This window comes from Sturnira hondurensis, unplaced genomic scaffold (genome assembly GCF_014824575.4).
Source record: "Sturnira hondurensis isolate 20B ecotype Veracruz unplaced genomic scaffold, ASM1482457v3 Scaffold0020601, whole genome shotgun sequence".
Classification (NCBI taxonomy): Eukaryota; Metazoa; Chordata; class Mammalia; order Chiroptera; family Phyllostomidae; genus Sturnira; species Sturnira hondurensis.
This window is the reverse complement of record NW_028093232.1, coordinates 2658820-2682376: the sequence shown is the minus strand read 5'-3', so window position 1 is coordinate 2682376 and position 23557 is coordinate 2658820. Positions and strand designations below refer to the sequence as shown.

Here is a 23557-nt window from a genome sequence, read left to right as displayed (position 1 = left end):
CCCAATTATTTATTGAAGGACACTCTGGTTGTTTCCATGTCTTGATCACTGTGAATAATACTGCAATAAACATAGGGGTGTATATGTCTTTGTGAATAAATCTTTTCAGATTTGTTTGGTAGATACCCAGAAGGGTTGCTGGGTCACATGGTAACTCCATTCTTTTTTGTGTGTGTGTGAGGAACCACCATACTGTTTTCCATAGTGGCTGTACTGGTTTACATTCACAACAGCAGTATGATAATAGCCATTCTTTTAAAAAACTTCTTTATTTCTTTATTCTTAGAAAGAGGGGAAGAGAGGGAGAGAAACATCTATCAGTTGTCTCTCAGACATGCCCCAGTGGGGTACCGAATCCATGACCCAGGCATGTGGCCTGACCAGAATTGAACTGGCGATCTTTGGCTTTACAGGATGACACCCAACCAAGCCATACTGGTCAGGATAATAGCCACTCTAACGGTGTAAGGTGGTATCTCATTGTTTCTAACATTACTTAATCCCAACAAAATTCTTCGTTAGAGCTTTTCTCATCTGAAGAAATCAAAGCTTAAAGAAATTAAATAACATTTCCAAGTTAATACTAGAGGGTCAAGGGTAGAATTCCAACCTAGCTGTGTCTGATCTCAAAGCCAAAGTTCTCAGTGTCCCAAGATGGTCATTCAGGAGATTTTTAGGGTGTGATGTGTGGGATGGGAGGGGTCCCTATATATAAGGCCTCTCTTCAGACTGTGAATGTCAATGGGGGACATATTTTGGGCTTCAAACTTAGTTTTGTAAATTCCCCCATCTTTCCACTCAATCTGGGTCACTCCTCATGACTTCAATTTTTTACAGTTTACATAGAGTATCTTATTTAACCTTTACAAGGTATAAAATATGACCTCCATTATATAAATGAAATATTAACATTTGGAAATATTAAGTCAATTGTTCATGGCTATAAAGTATGTGTCAAGAGCCAGAATTCAAACCTAGGTCTTCTTGATTCCAAAATTGCACGTCCTTTCCATTAAATGCCCAGAAGACAAAACATAAAACAAAAAAAAAAGTATGAAAATGGCATGCTTAAAGAGATAAATGGCTCAAGAGCCCTTGGGAGAAGGTCAGGAAAGAAGGCCCTACTGAGCTATAAATGAGAGATATGGGATCAACACTCCCTTCTCTTCAAAGAGAGAAAGCATAATATGGAGGAATAGAGCATAAAGTACTTATTGAATCATGTAAAGCTATGGTTAAGTGGTAGTCACGAAATCCTTGAAGGACTTTAGAAGTCAACTATCACAGGTTTCACTAGTGCTAGACCAAGAAAAATAAAGCCCTGGCTGGTGTAGCTCAGTGGACTGAGCAAGGGCTTTGAACCAAAGGGTCTCTGGTTTGATTCCCAGTCAGGGCACATGTCTGGGTTGCAGGCCAGGTGTCCAGTGGGGGGCACACAAGAGGCAAGCACAGATTCCACACATTGATATTTCCGTCCTTCTCCTTCTCCCTCTCCCTAAAAATAAATAAAATCTTTTAAAAATATCAATTGTGTTAATTTTCTAAAGCAGGGAAGTATGAGAAAATCATTCTGTTCTATACAAAAAAATTCACTGGTGTGGTAAGGAAGGCCACAGGAGTTGGCTAATGTCCAGAGCAATTCCTTAGAAAAGTAGAGAAAGAGAGCCTGGCTGGTGTGGCTCAGTAGATTGAGTGCTGCACTGGGAACCAAATGGTCACTGGTTCAATTTCCACTCAGGGCATATGCCTCAATTGTGGGTCAGATCCCTAGTAGGGGGCACCTGAGAGTCAACCACACATTGGTGTTTCTCTTCCTCTCTCCCTCCCTTCCTATCTCTAAAAATAAACAAAATCTTAAAGAAAAAAAAGGAAGAAACAAGACTAAAATGTTTTAGACATGCACCTTCTTCTTTGCTCAGTATCTATCATGGCTGTACCTGCCCCGAAATGAGAACTACAGGCACTTAGATCAATGGACTGACATGTTAGTTGGGCTTCATTATAAAGTATATTTTATTAATTGTGCTGTTATAGTCATCCCAATTTCTCCCCCCTCCAACTGGTACACCCTTCCCTTCAGTGATCCCCCCCCCTTTGTTCATGTCCATGGGTCATGCACATGAGTTCTTTGGCTCATGTGCATGACCCTATACTATTCTTAACATCCCCCTATTCTGTACCTACAAATTATGCTTCTAAATACCTGAACTATTTTCCCCATTCTCCCCCTTCCCCTTAGCAGCCAATACCCTCCTTGGTGATGATGAACTCCTTTAGCTTTATCTTGTCTGGGAAGCACTTTATCTGCCCTTCAATTCAATATGATAGCTTTGCTGGATACAGTAATCTTGGTTGTAGTTCTTGCTTTTCATCACTTTGAATACATCTTACCAATCCCTTCTTGCCTGCAGTTTCTTTTGAGAACTCACTTGACAGTCTTATGAAAACTCCTTTGTAACCAACTCTGCTTTTCTCTTGTTGCTTTTAGGATTCTCTATCTTTAATCTTTGGCATTTTAATTGTGATATGTTTTGGTGTGGTACTCTTTGGGTCCAACTTGTTTGGAACTCTCTGTGCTTCCTGGACTTGTATGTCTATTTCCTTCACCAAATTAGAAAAGTTTTCTTTCATTATTGTTTCAAATACTTTTCAATCTCTTGCTCTTCTCTTCTCCTTCTAGCATCCCTATGATTTGGATGTTGGCACATTTAGAGATGTCCCAGAGTCTTCTTATTCTCTCCTTGTTTTTCTTGTTTGTTTAGTATATTTTATTGATTATGCTATTACAGTTGTCCCATTTTTTTCTCCCCAAGGGAAAAATTTTCCCCTCTGCCCTGCACCCTCCATCCTACCATCATTACCCCACCTTAGTTTATGTCCAGGGGTTGTACATATAAGTTCTTTAGCTTTCCCATTCCCTATATTATTCTTAATTCTCCCTGTCTATTTTGTACCTACAAATTATGCTTCTTATTCCCTGTACTCCCCCCCCCATTCTTTCCACTCCCTCCCCGCTGATAACCCTCCATGTGATCTCCATTTCTGTGATTCTATTCCTGTCTCGTTGTTTGCTTGTTTTTTAGGTTCAGTTGTTGATAGTTGTGAGTTTGTTGTCATTTTACTGTTCATATTTTTTATCTTATTTTTCTTAGATAAGTCCCTTTAACATTTGATATAATAAAGGCTTGATGATGATTGACTCCTTGAACTTGACCTTATCTGGGAAGCACTTTATCTGCCCTTCCATTTTAAAGGATAGCTTTGCTGGATAGAGTAATCTTGGATGTAGCTCCTTGTCTTTCATGACTTTGAATCCTTCTTCCCAGCCCCTTCTTGCCTGTAAGGTCTCTTTTGAAAAATCAGCTGACAGTCTAATGGGAACTCCTTTGTAGGTAAGTGTCTCCTTTTCTCTTGCTGCTTTTAAGATTCTCTCCTTATCTTTAATCTTGGCTAATGTAATTATGATGTGCCTTGGTGTATGCTTCCTTGGGTCCAATGTCTTTGGCATTCTCTGAGCTTCCTGGACTTCCTGGAAGTCTATTTCCTTTGCCAGATTGGGGAAGTTGTCCTCCATCATTTGTTCAAGTAAGTTTTCCATTTCTTGCTCTTCCTCGTCTCCTTCTGGAACCTCTATGATTCAGATGTTGGAACATTTAAAGTTGTTCCGTAGGTTCCTAAGCCTCTCCTCATTTTTTTGAATTCTTGTTTCTTTACTCTGTTCTGGTTGAATGTTTACTTCTTCCTTCTGCTACAAGCCATTGATTTGAGTCTTGGTTTCCCTGTATACTTTTCACAGGGAAAAGTACTTTTCTTGGTTTTCCCTGTATACTTTTCTTGGTTTTCCCTGTATACTTGGTTTCACCTTATACTATTTCACTTTGCATAACCTTTACTTCATCCTCTATTTTGCAACCATTTCTGTGAGCATCCTGATTACTGATGTTTTGAACTCTGCATCTGATAGGCTGGCTGTCTCTTCATCACTTAGTTCTATTTTTGGAGCTTTGATCTGTTCTTTCACTTGGGCCATACTTTTTGTCTCAGTGTGTCTGTTGCATAATAAGGGGCAGAGCCTTAGGTATTCGCCAAGGTGGGGCAACCCAGGTCAATGCATTGTGGTGCTGTATGTGGGGCAAGGTCTGAGAGCAAACAATGCTGCTTACCCAGCTCTCAGGAGGCTTCTAGTCACTTCCCTCACTACCCACAAGCAAATTGGGCCCTTCTGGTGCCTATTTCTGGGTAGCTGGATTTGTATACATTCTCAGACCCTATGGGTCTCTCCAATGAACTATCCTCTGAGCCTTGGAGTTTCTCCTGCTGCCGCAACCCCCCAAAGGTTTTCACAGCCAGAGTTTTTAAGGTGTTACTTCCCCATGCTGGGACCCTGGGTTGCACAGTCTGTCCCAATCCCACTTGTTCCTCCAGGTTTACCTGTACTCAAATGAGGGACCACCCAGTCCACCAGCGGCCACCTTGCCACAAGTTCTTTCCATCCTGGCTGCCCGTCTCTGCTCCTCTTTCCAGACTGGATGAATGTTTCTTCTTTAACTCTTTGGTTGTCGGACTTCCATACAGTTTGATTTTCTGGTGGTTTGTTATTTTTTGTTTTTAAATTTGTTGTTGTCCTTATTCTGAATGTGCGAGGAGGCAAAGTTTATCTACCTACACTTCCACCTTGGCTGGAAGTTTCTCTCCTCATTTTTTTGAATTCTTGTTTTTTCACTCTGTACTGGTTCACTGTTTATTGCTTCTTTATGTTCCAAATCACTGATTTGAACATCAGCTTCCTTCTCTTCACTTTTGGTTCCCTGTGGATTTTTCTTTATTCACTTAGTGTACCCTTCATTTCTTCCCTTATGTGTTTGCTGTACTCAATGAGTCCTCTGAGTATCCTGATAACCAATGTTTTGCACTCTGCATCTGGTAGATTGACTACCTCCTTGTTGCTTAGTTCTTTTTCTAGAGTTTTGATCTGTTCTTCTATCTGGGCCATATGTCTTTGTCTCCTCAATTTGGCAGCCTCACTGTGTTTGTTTCTGTGTATTAGGTAGAGCTGCTTTGACTCCCTGTCTTGGCACACATATTATGTTTTAAGGGGCAGAACCTCAGGTATTTGCCAGGGTGGGGTAACCAACCAGTTTGCTGCTTTATGGTGCTGTATGTGGGGGAGGGGTCAGAGAGGGAAGAATTGCACCTCTTGACTCTTGCCCCATTTCCAGTCACTTCCCCCACTTCCAACATGTGACTGGCACCCTTCCAGCTGCTGCTCTGATGCTGAATACCAGAGTGTGTGGGTTTCATATATTTTAGGACCATGGGGCCCTTTAAACAAATTCTCCTGAGAGACCAGCAGTTGCTTTCACCACCCCAACCCCCACTGGTTTTAACAGCCAGGAGTTATGAGGCTTTATTTCCCCAGTGCTGGAACCCAGGGGCTAGGATCACTCACTCTCCAGGTGTCCCTCCTGATTTTTATCTACCACACGTAAATGTGGGACTGCCTATTCTGCTGGCCGCCACCTCACCGCTGCCACACCACATCCTTTCTGTCCCTCCTACCCATCTGGATGAATATTTCTGTTTTAAATCCTTGGCTGTCAAATTTCTATACAGTTCAATTTTCTGACAGTTCTGGTTGTACTTTGTATGGAGCCTAGCTGTGATCCTTCTTATGACTGTGTGAGGAGGTGAAGCATGTCTACCTACACCTCCATCTTGGCTGGAAGTCCCCCAGTATCCTCTTCTTTTAAACAAAGAACAGCAGTGAGGTTTTTCCTTCTGCTGCTTCCATTTTCTTCAGCTGTATCATAGTAATGCCACCATGCAGAAAAATCATAGAATCTTAAGGATGGAAAGCACCTTGAAGGCTCACGTTGTCTTTTCCTATACCCTGACAAAATTCCTTCCAACTCAACCCTAAGCATAGGAGTCAAAGTAATTGTGTAAAATCATTTTTAGATATTATGCCTTTGTTCAACAATCTTCAATGGCTCAAAGCAAATGCTCAACTCCTTAAAATGACCTACACAACCTTAAAATCACCACTAGTTTGCCCTTGGATCCCATCTCTTCCTTTTCCCTGACTTACTCAATTCTAGTCAAACTGGCTCCTTGCTGTGCCCTGAACCCACTTTAGTGTGATTGCTTTTACTGTTCCTTCTGCCTGGAATGATCTCTCATATAATAGCATGGCTTGCATATTCACTCTTCTCAGTGTTCTCAGGCTCACTCAAATACCTTTCCAGTGAGCCTTTCTCTGGTCACAATAACTAAAGTTACAAAACATGAAATACTTCCTATCCTACTTCTTAAGGCCTGACCCACAAAAAGTTACTCAGAAAGATACCAAACAGACTTTTTCCTCCTCTTTGCTTAACTGATGAATCTGAAGTTTGTTTTTCTCTCAGATAGAAAACAATTGCATAACAAAAAGTTGACATCTCACTCATAGAGGCTCACAGTAGCTCAAAAGAAGGGAACAAACTTATGGATCTCTTGAGTTTCTTTCAATCCTTCAAATATATAAATATCCATGCATGGGAGCATTAAAGGGGAAGAGAACAAGACCCACTACAATTTCTCAAGTATCCCTAAAGTAAAACATAAGAGAAACATATTATTCTTGACTTCTTTTATTTATGAGATCCAGAGGAGGAATTTTCTTTCTATAAATGAATCATCTTTAGTCTCTAAAGCAATAAAGTATGGGAGAAGACACATGCTATGACAAGGAACTCACAGTCAGCTGAGTGAAATCTCCCAATAAAGATGAAAAAGCTAGGAAAGTGACTATGGAAAACACAGAAGATACTCCCAGGGAATCCAACTCCAGACCAAGTGGTATGTCAATGTAACATCTACAGAGATCTATCATATTGGAGTGGAAGGAAAAGAAGAAAACACAAGTTAAGAAAAAGCTGCCAAATCCTGACTTAGCTTAAAGCTACCCAAATAAGCAAGGCTGCTTCAGATATAAAGATAAATTTCCTCTGTTCTAGAAGGCCAGAGTTTGACTTAGACTTGGCATAAGCCCACCTGACTGCAGCAGCAGCAGCATGATTTACAAATAGGTGATAGATATTTCCTACCACATCCTCTCCAATTAAATCACGTTAAGAAGATAATGTATCATTACAGTGTTTATAGTAAACAGAAAACAGAAAATTCTGATAGAAAAGATAGAATACCATATACCATTCTTGAAACATTTTATTTCACAGCTCTATATACAGTTATGGTATTAATGTCACATACCACTGAGGAAATAATTTTGACAGATTAAATGATGATGTGTTTATGTTCTATCTGTTCATTGGCCTGCAGGTCAGCCAATCTGATCCAGGGCTCCATGGCAACAGACTAAGAGCTGTAAGATGAGCTTCCCCTTATCGTATCTTTTTAAATAAATCATTTTCCACATAAACTGCTACAAATACTGCTAAAGAATAGCCTCTACAAATAAGAAATGCTGCCATTCTGATATACTAAAAATGAATAGTGGGGCCCTGGCTGGTGTGACTCAGTGGACTGAGTGCTGGCCTGCCAAGTGAGGGCTCATCGGTTCAATTCCCAATCAGGGCATATGCCTGGGTTGTGGCCCAAGCCCCCCGTTGGGGGCATCACACTGATGTTTTTTCCCCTCTCTCCCTCCCTTATTCTCTCTCTAAAAGTGAATAAATAAAATCTTTTAAAAAATGAATAGTGGGGAAAAAGTCAATAGCAATGACAATGAATCTATTCAAATAACAAGGGATCTCTGAAACTCTGGAGATTTTGCTTTGTTTAATTTCAGTAGAGAATTTCATAAATCCTCAAACTGTGAAAAACCAAAAGCAGGACAAAGTTAGAGATTAGTATAAGGGGAGGGCTGCCTAGCTAAAATCACAATATTGAAGCTTCCCATGCCACAGTGTACAGAGAGCTAGAAATTTTAATTCAAGACTGCTAACCTTTATCAGTCCCCCGTAACTTTTTTGGAATATTAAAATGAATATTAAAATGAATAATCAGGCTCTTATTCTCCATATTCTCAAATCAAAATCAGCTTATACAGTCCTTGGAATATAATGTCTGTCCTCTTCTCTATATTCCCCACCCCCCACTACCACTGCCCTACTATAAGAAAAAGATGGCCACGTCCAAATGAGGAAATAATACATTTGCTCTTCACATACCATATGCCCCTATTCCTTCTCCCTCAGCTGCAGACATCCTCGAAGAGGAAACAGATAATTACAAACTAGATGAGGAGACTAAACAAAAAAAACCCTCATCATTTTCCCTAATGTGCTCATTAACATTCTAAAATCCACTTGACTTACCAAGTATTCCCCTTTCCTGGCATCTTTTTCACCAATAATCAATGCAATATCTCTGGCTACAAGTAACTTTGGTCCCTACCTTCCAGTCTATGGTGGTAAGTGAATCCTGAGAAATATAATCTGAGATGTTAGGGTTAAAATTAGCTTGGAAACTGTATTTTCACCTGGCTCACACTGTCATATTTTGCTTTAATCATTTTAAAGTGTACAGTTCAGTGACATTAAGTACATTCACATTATTGTACAATATAGGAGAGAAAGTGGTCTTAGGCAGAAGGACTCCATGGTAGTATTAAGAAACTATAGTCATTCTTTCCTTTTAAAAAAGACTTTATTTATTTTTAGAGAGAGGGGAGGGAAGGAGAAAGAGAGGGAGAGAAATGTCAATGTGTGGTTGTCTCTTGTACGCCCTACTAGGGACCTGGCTTACAATCCAGGCATGTGCTCTGACTGGGAACTGAACCAGCGAGCCTTTCATTCATAGGCCTGCACTCAATCCACTGAGTCACACCAGTTAGGGCTGTAGTCATTCCTTCTCTCATGATTTACTACACATGTATTTATTGTATAAGACACATATTAAGAATTACAGTGAATATGAAGAATAAACAGTCAATATTAAAAATATCTGACACTACTGCCTAGTAAAAACAGTTATCAACATGTGTATGTTTTTCACATGTAGTTTCTTATAGGCACATATCAGTTCCCAAACACATCCAAAGTAGATGGAGGTCTACATCTCTTTTGTCAGTACTGAGTTAGTTCGAGGGGACCCAATCCATAAAGGCAGACTAACATGAGAAGCAACAACAGAGTACCAGAAATTCCTAGAATGGCAAAACCTTTCCTGTTACTATCTCAAATTCCCCAAGAATTCTTAAGAAGACAACCCAAAAAGTAGGGTAAAAACAATTTTAGTGGAAGTCATAAATTCTATCAAAGCTAAAAAAGTAACTGCAAATAAAATCACTATTAGACCTCTGTCTACATCAGTTTCCTCTACATATACCTTCATAAAAGAAAAATAAAACATTTCGCTCTGGTCCTGTAACAGTTTTTTTTTAAAGATCATGCACCAGTATTGTATACAAAGAACAACAAAATATTTATTAATCTCAGAAGGATGAGAAGCTGCAAGAAGAGAACATTTTATTTCCAGTCAAGATGGAGGCATAGGTGAAAACACTGTATCTCCTCGCATAACCAAATTTAAGGATAACAAGGATTTAGAAACAAAAACACAACCAAAACAGAACATTGAACTCTACGGAAGTCCGACAACAAGGAACCATTCATCCAGACCGTCACAACCCAGAGGCTGGACTGACCCGCCCCAGTGAACACCTAAGCTTTCGCCTCTCCTATGTAACAGGCGCAAGCAGACCAAAACATTATGGCTCAAGCAGAAGAATAACTCAAAGCCCTAGAGCCAATAATTCTAAGCAACCAAGAGATAACCAACCTATCAGATGCACAGTTCAAAGCACAGGTGATCAGGATGCTCACAGAACTGGTTGATTTTAGTCGCATATTAGATGAAAAAATGAAGGCTACACTAAGTGAAATGAAGGAAAATGCACAGGGAACCAATATAGTGATGGAAAGGAAACTGGGAGTCAAATCAAGGGAGTGGACCAGAAGGAAGAAAGAAACATCCAACTGGAAAAAATGAAGAAATAAGAATTCAAAAAAAATGAGGAGAGGCTTAGGAACCTCCAGGACATCTTTAAATGTTCCAACATCTGAATTATAGGGGTACCAGAAGGGGAAGAGGAAGAGCAACAAGTGGAAAATGTATCTGAACAAATAATAAAGGAGAACTTCCCCAATCTGGCAAAGGAAATAGACTTCCGGGAAGTCCAGGAAGCTCAGAGAGTCCCAAAGAAGGTGGACCCAAGGAGGAACACACCAAGGCACATCATAATTACATTACCCAATATTAAAATGGAGAGAATTCTAGAAACAGCAAGAGATAAGGGGACTGTCACCTACAAAAGAGTTCCCATCAGACTGTCAGATGATTTCTCAAAAGAGACCTTACAGGCAAGAAGGGGCTGGAAAGAAGTATTCCAAGTCATGAAATCCAAAGACCTACATCCAAGATTGCTCTATCCAGAAAAGCTTTTTTTAAAAAAATATTTTATTTATTTATCTTTAGAGAGGAAGGGAAGGAGAGAGGGAGAGAAATATCAATGTATGGTTGCCTCTCGTGAGTCCCCTGCTGGGAACTGGCCTGCAACCCAGGCATGTGCCCTGACTGGGAATCGAACCGTGATCCTCTGGTTCTCAGGCCCACACTCAATTCACTGAGCTACACCAGCCAGGGCTCTATCCAGAAAAGCTTTCATTTAGAATGGAAGGGCAGATAAAGTGCTTCCCAGATAAGGTCAAGTTCAAGGAGTTCATCATCATCAAGCCCTTCTTACATGTGTTAAAGAAACTTATCTAAGAAAAAGAAGATAAAAAATACGAACAGTGAAAGGACAGCAAACTCAGTTATTAACAACCACACCTAAAGTAAAAGCAAACTAAACAGAGAGCTAGATCAGGAGCAGAACCATAGAAATGGAGATCACATGGACAGTTAGCAACAGGGGAGTGGGAGGAGAAGGGGGGAGAAGGTACAGAGAATAAGAAGCATATATGGTAGGGCAAGAGTACTGTGGGAAATGTAGAAGCTAAAGAACTTGTGACACTTGGAGATGAACTAAAGCGGGGGGGGGGAGAAGGGGGAGGGGGTGTGCAGGGTAGAGGGGAGTGAAGGGGAAGAAATGGGACAACTGTAATGGCATAATCAATAAAATAGATTTAAATAAATAAATAAAAGAAGAGAACATTTTGTCAGTGATTACTGCCTCCCAGTGTGAAAGCCTCAGGCTCTGATCACAGAGGGCTATTTTCCTCAAATAATTAACAGCAGCAGCTACTATTTACTGAGCATTTGCTGTGTTCCAAACACTGTGCTCATAGATTTACATAAGTCATCACATGTATCTTCACCATAACACATTGTGAAAGTTTACATTCAGATACTAACAGTAAAGATTTAAACATTTTTCATTGTTGTTTTATGGTTAGAAAAGTACTATAGGCTTCTTTATACTAATAGAAAACACACATATAAGAAAAATCAGCCCTGGCTGGTGTAGCTCAGTGGATTGAGCGCGGGCCTGCAAACCTAGAGGATCGCGGTTCGATTCCCAGTCTAGGGCACATGCCTGGGTTGCAGGCAGGTTCCCTGCAGGCCAACTCCCAGCAGGGGACGCACGAAAGGCAACCATACATTGATGTTTCTCTCCCTCTCTTTCCCCTCTAAAGATAAATAAATAAATAAAATCTTTAAAAAAAAAAAGAAAAATCACCCATTATCTATAACTCAGAGATAACTACTATTAATATTACCAATGCTTTGAGATATATTTTTCTAAACTCGTTTCCTTACTTGTATGGAATTTGTTTGTATCCATATTGGATATGTTTCCACATCCAATTAATTCTTATGTAATTTACATTATATAGAATATTTTTATACAGTGATTTTTACTCTTACTAAACCAGTTTACTCTTACTGTAACCAGTTTCACATTACTTTCAATAGTCATTTTAATAGCTATCTAATATTTGACTACATTCTTATACCATAATTTAACTACTTATTATTAAATTTTTAAAAAGCTGTTAATTTATACAATAAAATAATGCTGTGATGAGTTTCTTTGTCTAAATCTTCATTTACACTTCTCATCAACTCCCTAGAATAAATAAATACATTCAAGAGTTTTGTAAATAAAAAAATCCCCTCTTAATTCACTTCAGGTAACAGAAGCAAGGACAGTCACACTAATTACAGTGTTTTCCAATTGTTCCCCCAGCAACATATAATGTCCACTTAGCACATCCCATGGCAGTGCCTGGACTTTAAGGACGTTCACCCAGGCAAGCTTCTTTTTATTTTTTTCTTCAGCTCATACCCCTTTTTAGTAATATTGACTCTCCCCACATTTTCTGCTGGAGAAGATATGCACCCCATACTCCTTAAGACTCACTGGCTTAAGAAAATTAATTGGGAGGAAAGGATTAAAAAGTTACACAAGGAGATATTCTCTTCGTCATTAATGTTACCACCTTACTAGCTCTTAGAGGTGTACCTGGGTAGTTCAGAAAGCAATCTAAAAGGGGAAGCCTCAGAAGCCAAAGAAGATTAACACTAAATCTTTAATGTGAAATTAAAAGGAGGTAAAAGGGCATGGAGATACCAGCTATGCTAGTATTTGTGATTTGACATTTGGTGCATTTAAGATACTAGATTTTCTAAAGCTAAAATTTAAAGTTTTTACTTTTATTTTTTAAAGATTTTGGTTTATTTATTTTTAGACAGAGGGGAAGGGTGGGAGAAAGAGAGGGAGAAAAACATCAATGTGTTGTTGCCTCTCATGCGCCCCCTATTGGGGACCTTGCCTACAACCCATGCATGTGACCTAGACTGGCAATCAAAGCTGTGACCCTTTGGTTCGCAGGCCTGCACTCAATCCACTGAGCCACAACCAGAGAGGGCTAAAGAGTTTTTAATACATAGTACTTCATATTCTTAATACTTTCACTAATACTTTCACAAATACTGGGTTAGCCAAAAGTCTATTACATTTTTTCCATAAATGGCTCTAGTAGTGCTTAGTTATCTTTAACATCATTCTAAACAATTTTGTTATATCATATTGTGACAGCTGTCATATCAGTGTGCATTTATAAAAAATCAAAATCAGTAAATTTTTGTGCAGCCATTTTAATATTGAATATGGAAAAATATACATTTTTGGCGTATTACACTTCATTATTTTAAGAAGGGCAAAAACACATCTGAAGTGCAAAAAAAGATTTGTGTGCAATACATGAAGAAGATGCTGACGACTGATCAAATGTGTCAAAAGTGGTTTGAGAAGTTTCTTGGTAATACTGACATTTTGGCCAAATAATTCTTTGCTGTGGGGCTGTCTTAGGTACTGAAAGATGTTTAAGCAGCACCCATGATCTCTGTCCTCTTAAGAGCCAATAGCAGGAAATAGCCGACATATTCAAAATACCCAAATCAATAAAGTCATTGGTGAAAAAAATGTGTCTTTTATTTTACGGAAAAAACCATACGGACTTTTTGGCCAACCCAATACGTGGAAGAAGAACACCACACCATCATTTCACACAGAGAAAAGCAGAAGATACAAAATTTCAGAGATAGACAATAAAGGTAAGTGTTCTAAGATTTTAAAGTAGATCAGAATCAGTGGTAGAAAATAAAAAGCAAAACAAAACAAAAACAACCAAACACTGTCTGTAGAAGTTAAAAGTTCAAAGAAAGAAGAGAGTTGTTAATCTGAGGAAACACTAGCAATTTAGCTGATAAGCATCAAATTAGAAAAGATACTTATCAACTGTGGCAAATTTAAGCTTAAACATTTTGATTATACTTACTGTATTTTGCTATGTATAATGCCCATGTTTTTTGCTTAAAGTTTTTAAGAGAAAAATAGGAATGTGCATTATACATGAGCAATACTAATTCTCATGTATAATTTGAATTAGCACTAAAACATGGGTGTGCATTTTAGATGGCTAAATATACAGTACATTCATTTTAAAAATTCAATATCCTTAATGGCTTGGAAATCTCCTTACTTCCTCAAAAATTATAGGTGATCTGAAGATATAAATAATTTCCCTGTTCAATTTTTAAATACTCATAATAATGGCTAATGCTAAATAAGCCTTTAAGATGACCAGGAACTGTGTTTAAGGCTTTATATGTATTAATTATTTTAATCCTCAAAACAACCCTAGTAGGTGGATGCTATTATCTTCATTTCATATTTTACATATGAAGAAATGGAGGTGCTAAGTAATTTGTCCAAGGTTACAGAATCAGCAATTGGCGTAGCTGGGAATGGAACTCAAGTGGCCTAAATCACAGTCAGAGCATTTAGCCACTATACTTTTCCAAAGAAGAAGCTCCTAACAGACTATACAGCAGTGGGTATGGGTGGGTCCAGAGAGGAGAACATCAGAGAGAAATATATACAGTAACTCTCAGGAATAGAAATAATCATTATCAATTTCACCAAAAAGTTGTTCCAACATATATCTCATTTTTAATTATCCCAAATAGGATGATGCTAAACATCTTTTGCAAAAGTTGTTTTTGATCTTTTCTTCCTCCTTAAAAAAATGAAAAAAGGAATGATGAAAAGAAACTAAAGTCTTCCCCAATACCTTTCAACAGCTTTTCTTTCCTTGACCTTTTCAAAACCTTGGTTAGAAGACAAAGACGAAAAAAGAAGTCACTTTCAGTTGAAATAAAAAGACTTCTTAATATTTCCATTGCTAATGACTGAAATATTTAAGAAAAACTTTAGGTCTATCCCACCCATTCTCAAACAAGAGGAAAATGAATTTAACAAAGCCCTCATCTTTTTAATTTCTACAGCAGTTTTCTTCCCCCTCAAAGACTGGCTATTCCTGTCCCTGCTGCAGACAGGGAACTGCTCCCAGTGACGTCAGAGCAGTCTCCAAGCAACGATTAATGAGGGTTGTCCACCACAGGGGTTTCCTGAAAAGCTAGCAAGAAATTATCTACATATTTGCTGCAATATTGAGATGCCACGATGCAACAGAATTTCTCTTAACCCTTAAAGCTCCAGTCTCTAAATAGGTTATTTTCTAGTTTCTAAATAAGGCAAGTTTCTAAATAGACAAGTTTCTAAGCAGGTTATTTTCTAGAATGCCCCTAGTTTACCTTAGAATTACCTCTACCCACCCACCCTTCTCTCCAAATTAAATTAGAATTTTGTTAGTTTGAAATATTCATGGCTGTACTACATATTACTATAATTGAATAATCAGAAAAAATAGGACTGCATAATATAAACTGAAAAACAGACATTACTCTTCTCACTTCACATGTATAACTTAGAATAATGAAAGCACAGAACAGTAAAGAGTATCAGGATAGAAAGTAAAACAGCACACCCTGGCTGGTGTGGTTCAGTTGCTTGGGTATCCTCTCACAAATGGTAAGGTCTCAGGTTAGATTCCCAGTCAGGGCATGTGCCTATGTTGCGAGTTAGGGGTAACTAATTGATATTTCTGACGTCGATGTTTCTCTCCCTTGCTTTCTCCTCCCTCCCTACCCCTATCTAAAAAAAGGAAAGAAATAAAACATTAAGTTCTTAAAGGCACTTTCCCACATATGCTGTCCAAACAACATCCACAGACAAGAAACCTTAAATCTTCCTAGGCTCCAGTCCACTGAATTTTTCACAATGACCTTTACAGGCAGCCCTCCAGAGATCACTGGTATCAAAATGGAGTTGCATAAAAAAGAGCAGGAAGCTCAAGCACTTAATCTAAAAAAAGATAAGTTAGGTTCACACCTAAGAGTATATATAACAATTTCTTCCTAAAGCTTTGCTTCAGCTCTATACATTCAAAATGAGGGTTTAACCACAGTGGCAAGGAATTTTACATAACTACCTATTTTTCAGGTCTGCTTAAACAGTGTACAAACTGCATGCTCAGGACCAGTGGAAGTAAGATAAATTCCAAATTCCAAAATTCAACCTAGAATTATTCATAGATGATAGGTTCCAGAAACCTGATTATGAGCCCTTTTCATTTCATATTTAGAAAAAATAACTAGGCAAAATTCATTAGCAGAAGGATATGCAGGGTTAATTCAGGCACGCTGCTTCAGCAATCCTGACTGTGACCTCAGCCTATTCTAAAAGGAAACAAACAAAATAGCATCCTTTATCATTAACAACATCCCACTTTGCCTTTAGCTCTGTTCAACGCACCCAATTATCAAGGCATAGATGGGAGAACGCACCAGTTCTGATGGATTTTTCTTCTTCCTTCTCTGTCCCCTCCCTCTCAGAAGAAAAAGACTGCAAACAAAATCACTACGTCACTGAAGGTAGAGGGAATCCCATCTCGGCACCCTTTAGAAACCAAGGCCAGCAAACAAAAACAAGCTAGTTATGAAAAATAAACAAACAAGTAATCCAAAATAAGAAGCAGTAAACCCACAGAGAATGACAGTAAGTCAAATTCTTACGACAGTAAGTTAAAAGGCATGTTTCAGTAAAAAGATTGAAAAAATTCCTCCTAAGATGTTCCTAATCAAAAAAGCTTCCTAGACACAGCAAAAGCAACACATTTCTTCCTATTACATTCAAAGACTAAGGGACAGTTATGTAAAGACATAGGATAGAGAGACATATTCACCAGCTGGGTGTGGAGAGCTGTGGAATGACACAGGGAAGGATATTTATAGGGGATTCCCTGCTTCCTGCAATGTGCGTCAACAGCAGCACCAAAGAGAAAAGAGATCACCACTATTCTCAGAAGCCAAATCTGAATGAAGCATCATTTGAAATAGCCATGGAAGAGGTGGAATCTGGATAAAGTAAAAGTTCTAGAAAACCCAATTTTAAAAATATTTTAAAGATAAAAAACAGCAAACAAAATGCCCACAAAGACCTCACAAAACTTAACACTTGAACATTCTCTAATTTCCCTAGTGTGTGTAATACAGTTAAATTGGCCAAGATACAAAAGACACCTATCTTTCTAGCTTCTTCCCTAACCAGTCTGTGGAGTTCAAGGACTTTTATATAAAGAAAGAAAAATTATCCAAAACTCACCCCAGATGGATCTGCACTTAAATCAAAAGCGAGCTCACATTATTAATGGAGACCTCATTGTAAGAATCTGTTCTGCCGGAATTCTGCTGGAAGAAATTCCTTCTGGGAAACCTGTGCCTCTTCCCCCACCCACAGTCCCTTCCTGCCCCCTTCACCCTTGAATGAAACGCTACTGATCCTTGCTGCTGCGTCTCCAGCAAGCTAATTGCTCTGACAAGCAGCTCTGAGGCAGTCCATGGCCCAGCTGTTCAGAGGGATGTCACCTAGAGCTCTGCCAACAGTCACACTCGTGTGCACGCGCAAGCGCATGAGCGCGCACACACACAGAGGCTGCAAGAGCACCCCCTCCCACCTCCTTTTCTCGCTCTCATTCAAGCACTTCAGTGACAAGCCTGCCTCCACACTTCTCTGAGGATGGTTTTTAAAGACACAGCAGCAGCTCTTTTCTACTGCATATGCTGGGATGCCAAAATAGAGTCTTATTAGAGAAGAAGAAAGAGTTGGGCATATGTATTGAATTAAAAGTTCACTTTTAAAATTACTTTGCTTTTTTCTCACATGCAAAATAATTGAGACCCGAGAAATGGTGTTTGCCTAAAAGATACTGAGCTGAGAAATTAAGACCAAACCTAGTTACAGAGAATTTTCTCTCCATCAAGCTATATTTAGTAAAGTCACTTTTCATTTTGGGGAAGAAGGTAAGCAACATAAGATACTAGTAGTGTCTGTTCCTACTTTTGTCTGTCCCTGAAAGGATGGTGAGAAGACTTTGGCCATAAAATGGGAAAATGAGGAAACTGTGAAGGCACCTTACTGATAGAACTGATGCAAATGGATGTGAACAGACTATAAGAATGGGGGTGAGGATAAATAGATGAAAATAAAGTAAGTAGGCCCTGGCTGGGTGGCTCCATTGGTTAGAGCATTGTCCCCATACACCAAGGTTGCAAGTTTGATTCTGTGTCAGTGCACATGCAAGAATCAACCAATGAATGCATAATAAGGGGATCAACAGATCAATGTTGCTTGCTCTTTCTCTCTCTTCCCCCTCGCTATCACTCTCTAAAATAAAAAAAATTAAAAATAAAATAAAATAAAGTAAGTGGTACAAAGGACACCAGGAAAGAACAGTAATAGTTCTTGAAAGTATGCATGGCTTTGGGACAGAAGACACAGATATGATGCCAGGCCCCAATTTTTAAGAACCTAAGGAAAGGTAGTAATGATCTCTACTGTTATAACAAGACATAGATATTATAGATGATGTAAGGTCTGCAACAGCACAAAATAACATATGTGAGGAAAACAATAAAACCTGTCACAAAGACAACCAGTTAGTTAAACACATATTTGTTGTGCGCTTGTGTTCCTACTATGGGCCAGATACTATGATACACTCTAAGAATATGAGATAGATCTGTTAAGGGTCATACAGAAGAGGAAATAAAAGAGGATTCTGGTTTTTTCTCTAAATGAAATGAGAAGACATTAGGGGGTTAGAAGACTGATCCTGAAGGGCCAAACAGACAACTGAAAGAAATCTGACTTTTACGTGTAGCAAGATGAGAGCCCAGTGGGAGTTTCTAAGCAGAGAAATGATATGTTCTTTATGTATATCTCGTTTGCCTCCAAATTTTTGCCTCGGAAATTTCTAATGAATACAGACTTTGCACAAATAGTATAATTGTAATCTAGATTCACATAGAGATTTAGTATATGTGTGTACATGCATACATGTATAATTTTGGGGGTAATTATTTGAGATGTTCTTAAAATGACCCTTCATACTAAAACAAGTCAATGTGCACCTCTTAACAATAAAGTCACTATGAACTATGAGAATAACCACTGGCCACATCCCAGATGAGTTAATGAGTAATATACATACAAAGTAGATCTAAAGAGTACTGCAAAAGCTTAGAAAACTGAAATGGCTTTGGAATTACCACTGACTGAGGAAGGCTGGATAGAACTTGCAAGTTGAACCCAACCAGGTCAAATGTCTGCTAAAATAAAAGTCAACATTCACTATGGCATTTAAACATGACCCTGACTCTTGTAATACAATATTCAAATTTTCCAGGATACAATCCAAAATTACTTGGCATACAGAGAACCAAGATTATCTCAATTTGCATGGGAAAAGAGATAAATAGATACAACACTGAAATGACACGGACGTAGAAATTACCTGGTGTCTATTATAGTAGCTATTATAAAAATGCCCCAACAATTGGGAAAAACATTCTAGAACCTAATGGGAAGACAGAATGCCTCAGAAAAGAAATTGAGGATATAAAAAAGCACCAAATGGAAATTTTAAAATTAAAAAAAATGTAACAACCGAAATAGAAACATTCACTTGGTGGGTTTAATAGCAGAACAGAAATGACAACAGAACCAGTGAATGTGAAGATATATTAAATTCAAACCAGACATGATTTTGAAGACAGATCAAATTTCAATAGAAATTCCAAATATGAATCCATATAAAATATGAAAATTAAGAGGAAAGGGATTGGGGAAAAACAGATCATTTAGGCTCTAGAAAACAATACCACAAACTCTAATATTTGGACTACCAGTGTCCCAGGAGGGGAGAAACCATGTAGTAAAATATTTGAAGAAATAATGGCTGAAAACTTCACAATTTTGACAAAAGATATAAACCTAAAGTCAAGACGCTCAACAATCCCAAACAGAATAAGTGCAACAAACTCCACTCCTGATTTCATCATAATCTAACAGCTAAAAAGTAAAGACAAGGAAAAAAATTTTGAGCCCTAGCCAGGTAGCTCAGTTGTTTGGAGCATTATCCCAATACACCAAGGTTGTGGGTTCAATTGTCTCACAGGGTACATACAAGAAGCAAATGAATGGATGCACAAGTGGAAAAACAAAACAATCTTTCTCTCACTCTCTCAAATCAATAAATTAAAAAAAATTGAAAGCAAAAGAGAAAAATGATGTGCTGCTCGTTAAGAGAACACCGATTTGAATGACTTCATATTTCCTACCAGAAACTAAGAAGAGCAGAAAGAAGTAAAACTTTTTAAAGTGCTGAAAGGAAAGAACTAGAAACAGAATTCTATATCCAGAGAAAACAGTCTTTAGGAATGAAGATGACATAAAGATATTCTCAGATGATGGAAAACTAATTCACTGCAGGCAGACCTCCTCTAAAAGAAAAGCCAAAGAAAGTCCTCAAAAAGATGAAAAATAACACAACTATACTTGGAAGAACAGGAACAAAGAAAGAAAAATATAAATGCTAAATATCTGGTGACATACATGGACTATTTTTCCCCTACTGAGTTCTTTAAAATATATTTAAAAGCAAAAACTGTAAAACTATAGTATGGAGTTTTCAATATATGTAAACAAATGTAATAGATAAAACAACTACAACAATACAGGCAGATAAGAAAGAAACCAATGTGGTGGGGTAAGGTTTCAACATTCCACCTGAAATGGCACAACAGTAATTCTAAGTAGACCACTGGAAGTTAGGTGTGTGTATATACACATATACATATGTACAGGGGGAAGACCCAAAAAACCCCTGGAATTATCTTCTGGAGGGTGGGCCCCTTGTAGTACAGGCTTCCCCCACTAGGTCAGTGCTCTAGAAACCCATCTGTATCAGTGTATCAGTTGGCACTATTGTAAGAGGCTGTGTTTGGCTTCAATGAATTTTTTAAAGACATTTTCAATGCATTTGTCCATTTCATGGTGGGTAATTTATAATTGCACCTGCCCACAGTGCACTGAGTGTTCAGCAGTTTCTGACCAAAAGCAGCATGACCCCATGCCCCACCCTCCCTATTCACCTAATCTTACATTGAGCGACTTTTTGTCTCCCTGATAAAAAAAAGTCCTCAAAGGGAAACATTTTGCTGATGTGGAACAGGTGAAACAAAGAATGAAAGAAGCACTAAAAAGCGTCAAAACTGATGAGTACAAAAACTGTTTTGAGGGGTGGAAAAATCATCTCGATGTGTATTGCATCAAATAGAGAGTACTTCGAAGGTAACTGAAGTTTAAACATGTAAGAATAAATATACAATATTTTATAAATAAATTCCATTTTGGGGGGTCCCTCCTCATATGTGTGTGTATGTGTGTACTGAGGAGACATCTAGAGCAATAAAAAAAAACTATACAAAAAGATAAAGCCAAAACCTAATAGATACATTTAAATGTTAAAATGTTAAAATACTACGAAGTGTTCAACTGACTAAAAAGGCAGGGAAAGGAAATTATCAGAGGATTTAAAAGTAGGAAGAACAAAGAAAAAAACAAATAATATTGTAGATGTAAATCTAAACATATCAATAATTACATTAAATATAAATAGTCTAAAATACCAATAAAAAGACAGATGTTATCCAAATAAATTAGAAATACTTCAAATATAATGGTATAGGGAAGTTAAAAGCAAATACAATGAACTATTCTGTATGGTACTTTAATAGTGGATACATAATATTATACATTTTTTAAAACCCATAGATTGTACAACACAAAGAATAAAACCTAAGATACATTATAGATTTTAGTTAATAGTAACAATACTGGCTCATCAATTGTGTGTAACACATGTAACACACAAATGTAAAATTTTTAAGAGTTTCATTTATTTATTTTTGAGAGAGGGGAAGGGAGAAAGAGAGGGAAAGAAACATCAATGTGTGGTTGCCTCTTGCAGGCCCTCCACTGGGGACCCAGTCTGCAACCCAGGTATGTGCCCTGAGCGGGGAAATGAACTGGCAACCTTTTGATTCACAGGCTGGCACTCAATCCACGGAGCCACACCGGCCAGAGCTCAATGCAAAAAGTTAATAATAGGGCAAATGTGTGTGTACTGGGAAGGTTCTGCTCACTTTTCTGTAAACCTTTAAAACTGTTCTAAAAAATAAAGTCATTAACTTACATTTAGAAATATATACCATACAAACAGTAATAATAAAAGATGGAATGGGCCCTGCCTGGGTACCTCAGTGAGAGCATTGTACTGACACACCAAGGTTGCAGGTTGGGTCTCTGGTCAAGGCACATACAAGAAGAAAATGACAAACTCATAAATAAGTGTAACAACAAATTGATGTTTCTCTCTCTCCCCTTCCATTCTCTCTCACTAAAATCAACCACTAAATTAGTCTGGCCATGATGGCAGCATAGATAAACACGGCTCACCTCCTTATAGATCCACATCAAAATTACAACTTAACTATAGAACAACCATCATTCGGAACTGTCAGAAATCGAGCTGAATGAAAGTCCTACAACTACTGAATTAAAGAATAAACTACATTGTGACTGGTAGGAGGAGTGGAGACATGGAATGAGCTAATCCCTCACCCATGGGTGGCAGATAAAAATTGGGAGGGATATCTAAGGAGTGAAGGGTCCCACCCCCACACTAGGCTCCTTAGTCCAGGATTCCAGTGCCAGGAAGAGAAGTCGCCATAACTTCTGGCTATAAAAACCAAAGGGGATTAAGGCTGTGAAATACAGAAACTGCTGGACTCCATGGGAGTTCTTCTTAAAGGGTACATGCATACTTAGACTCATTCCCTCTTGAGTTCCAGCACCAGGGCATCAGAGACATAAGGGGAGGGATTCAGTCATCCAGCATCAGAATGAGAGGGCGGGGGCAGCTCTTTCCCAGACAGGCTTGGCAGAGGCCACTGTCCCTTTTCTGAGCCCTCCATCCAATGAGCCACAGAGCTGACAGGTGGGCACCATATCTGAAACTCCATCAACCTGGCTCACACTGCTTATTCCACCCCGGTGACCCTCAGCGGCAGGCGGCAGACGGGAAGCCATTGTCCCTCTTTGACCCCGCCTCCAAATACAACGTCACAGCCCAGCGAGTTAGTTGCCCTGTTCTATGAACACTTTAGGGCTCTGATCCTGCTATGGAACAGGCACGAACAGCCCAAAATATGGCGCAAGAAGAACTCAAAGTCCCAGAGCCAATAACTCTAAGTGACCGAGAAATTGCCAGCCTCTCAGAAGCACAATTCAAGACACTATTTATCAGGATGCTCACAGAACTGGTAGATTATAGTCACAAATTAGAGGAACATAGTCACAAATTAGAGGAACATATGAAGGCTAAACTAATTGAAATGAAGGGAGATGCACAGGAAACCAATAGTGATGGAAAGGAAACTGGGACTCAAATCAATGGAATGGACCAGAAGGAAGAACAAAACATCCCACCAGAAAGGAATGAAGAAATGAGAATTCAAAAAAATGAGGAGAGGCTTAGGAACCTCCAGGACATCTTTAAACGTTCCAACATCCGGATTATAGGGGTACCAGAAGGGGGAAAGAAACAGCCACGAGTGGAAAACGTATTTGAACAAATAATAAAGGAGAACTTCCCCAGTCTGGCAAAGGAAATAGACTTCCAGGAAATCCAGGAAGCTCAGAGAGTGCCAAAGAAGTTGGACCCAAGAAGGAACACACCAAGGCACATCATAATTACATTAGCCAAGACCAAAATGAAGGAGAGAATCCTAGAAGCAGCAA

The 23557-nt window shown here is 38.6% G+C and overlaps 1 protein-coding gene and 1 long non-coding RNA gene across 10 annotated transcripts in view; one reads left to right on the top strand and one right to left on the bottom strand.

Moving 5' to 3' along the window:
• R3HDM2 (R3H domain containing 2) overlaps nt 1–23557 on the bottom strand; it is a 160816-nt gene that overhangs the window by 53567 nt on the left and 83692 nt on the right. The gene's annotated exons all lie outside the window — the stretch shown is intronic.
• On the top strand, nt 18–5512 carry LOC118975969 (uncharacterized). The gene is made up of 3 exons (XR_005064164.1): nt 18–30; nt 1241–1242; nt 5433–5512. It is a non-coding gene; the product is annotated as an uncharacterized LOC118975969 (long non-coding RNA).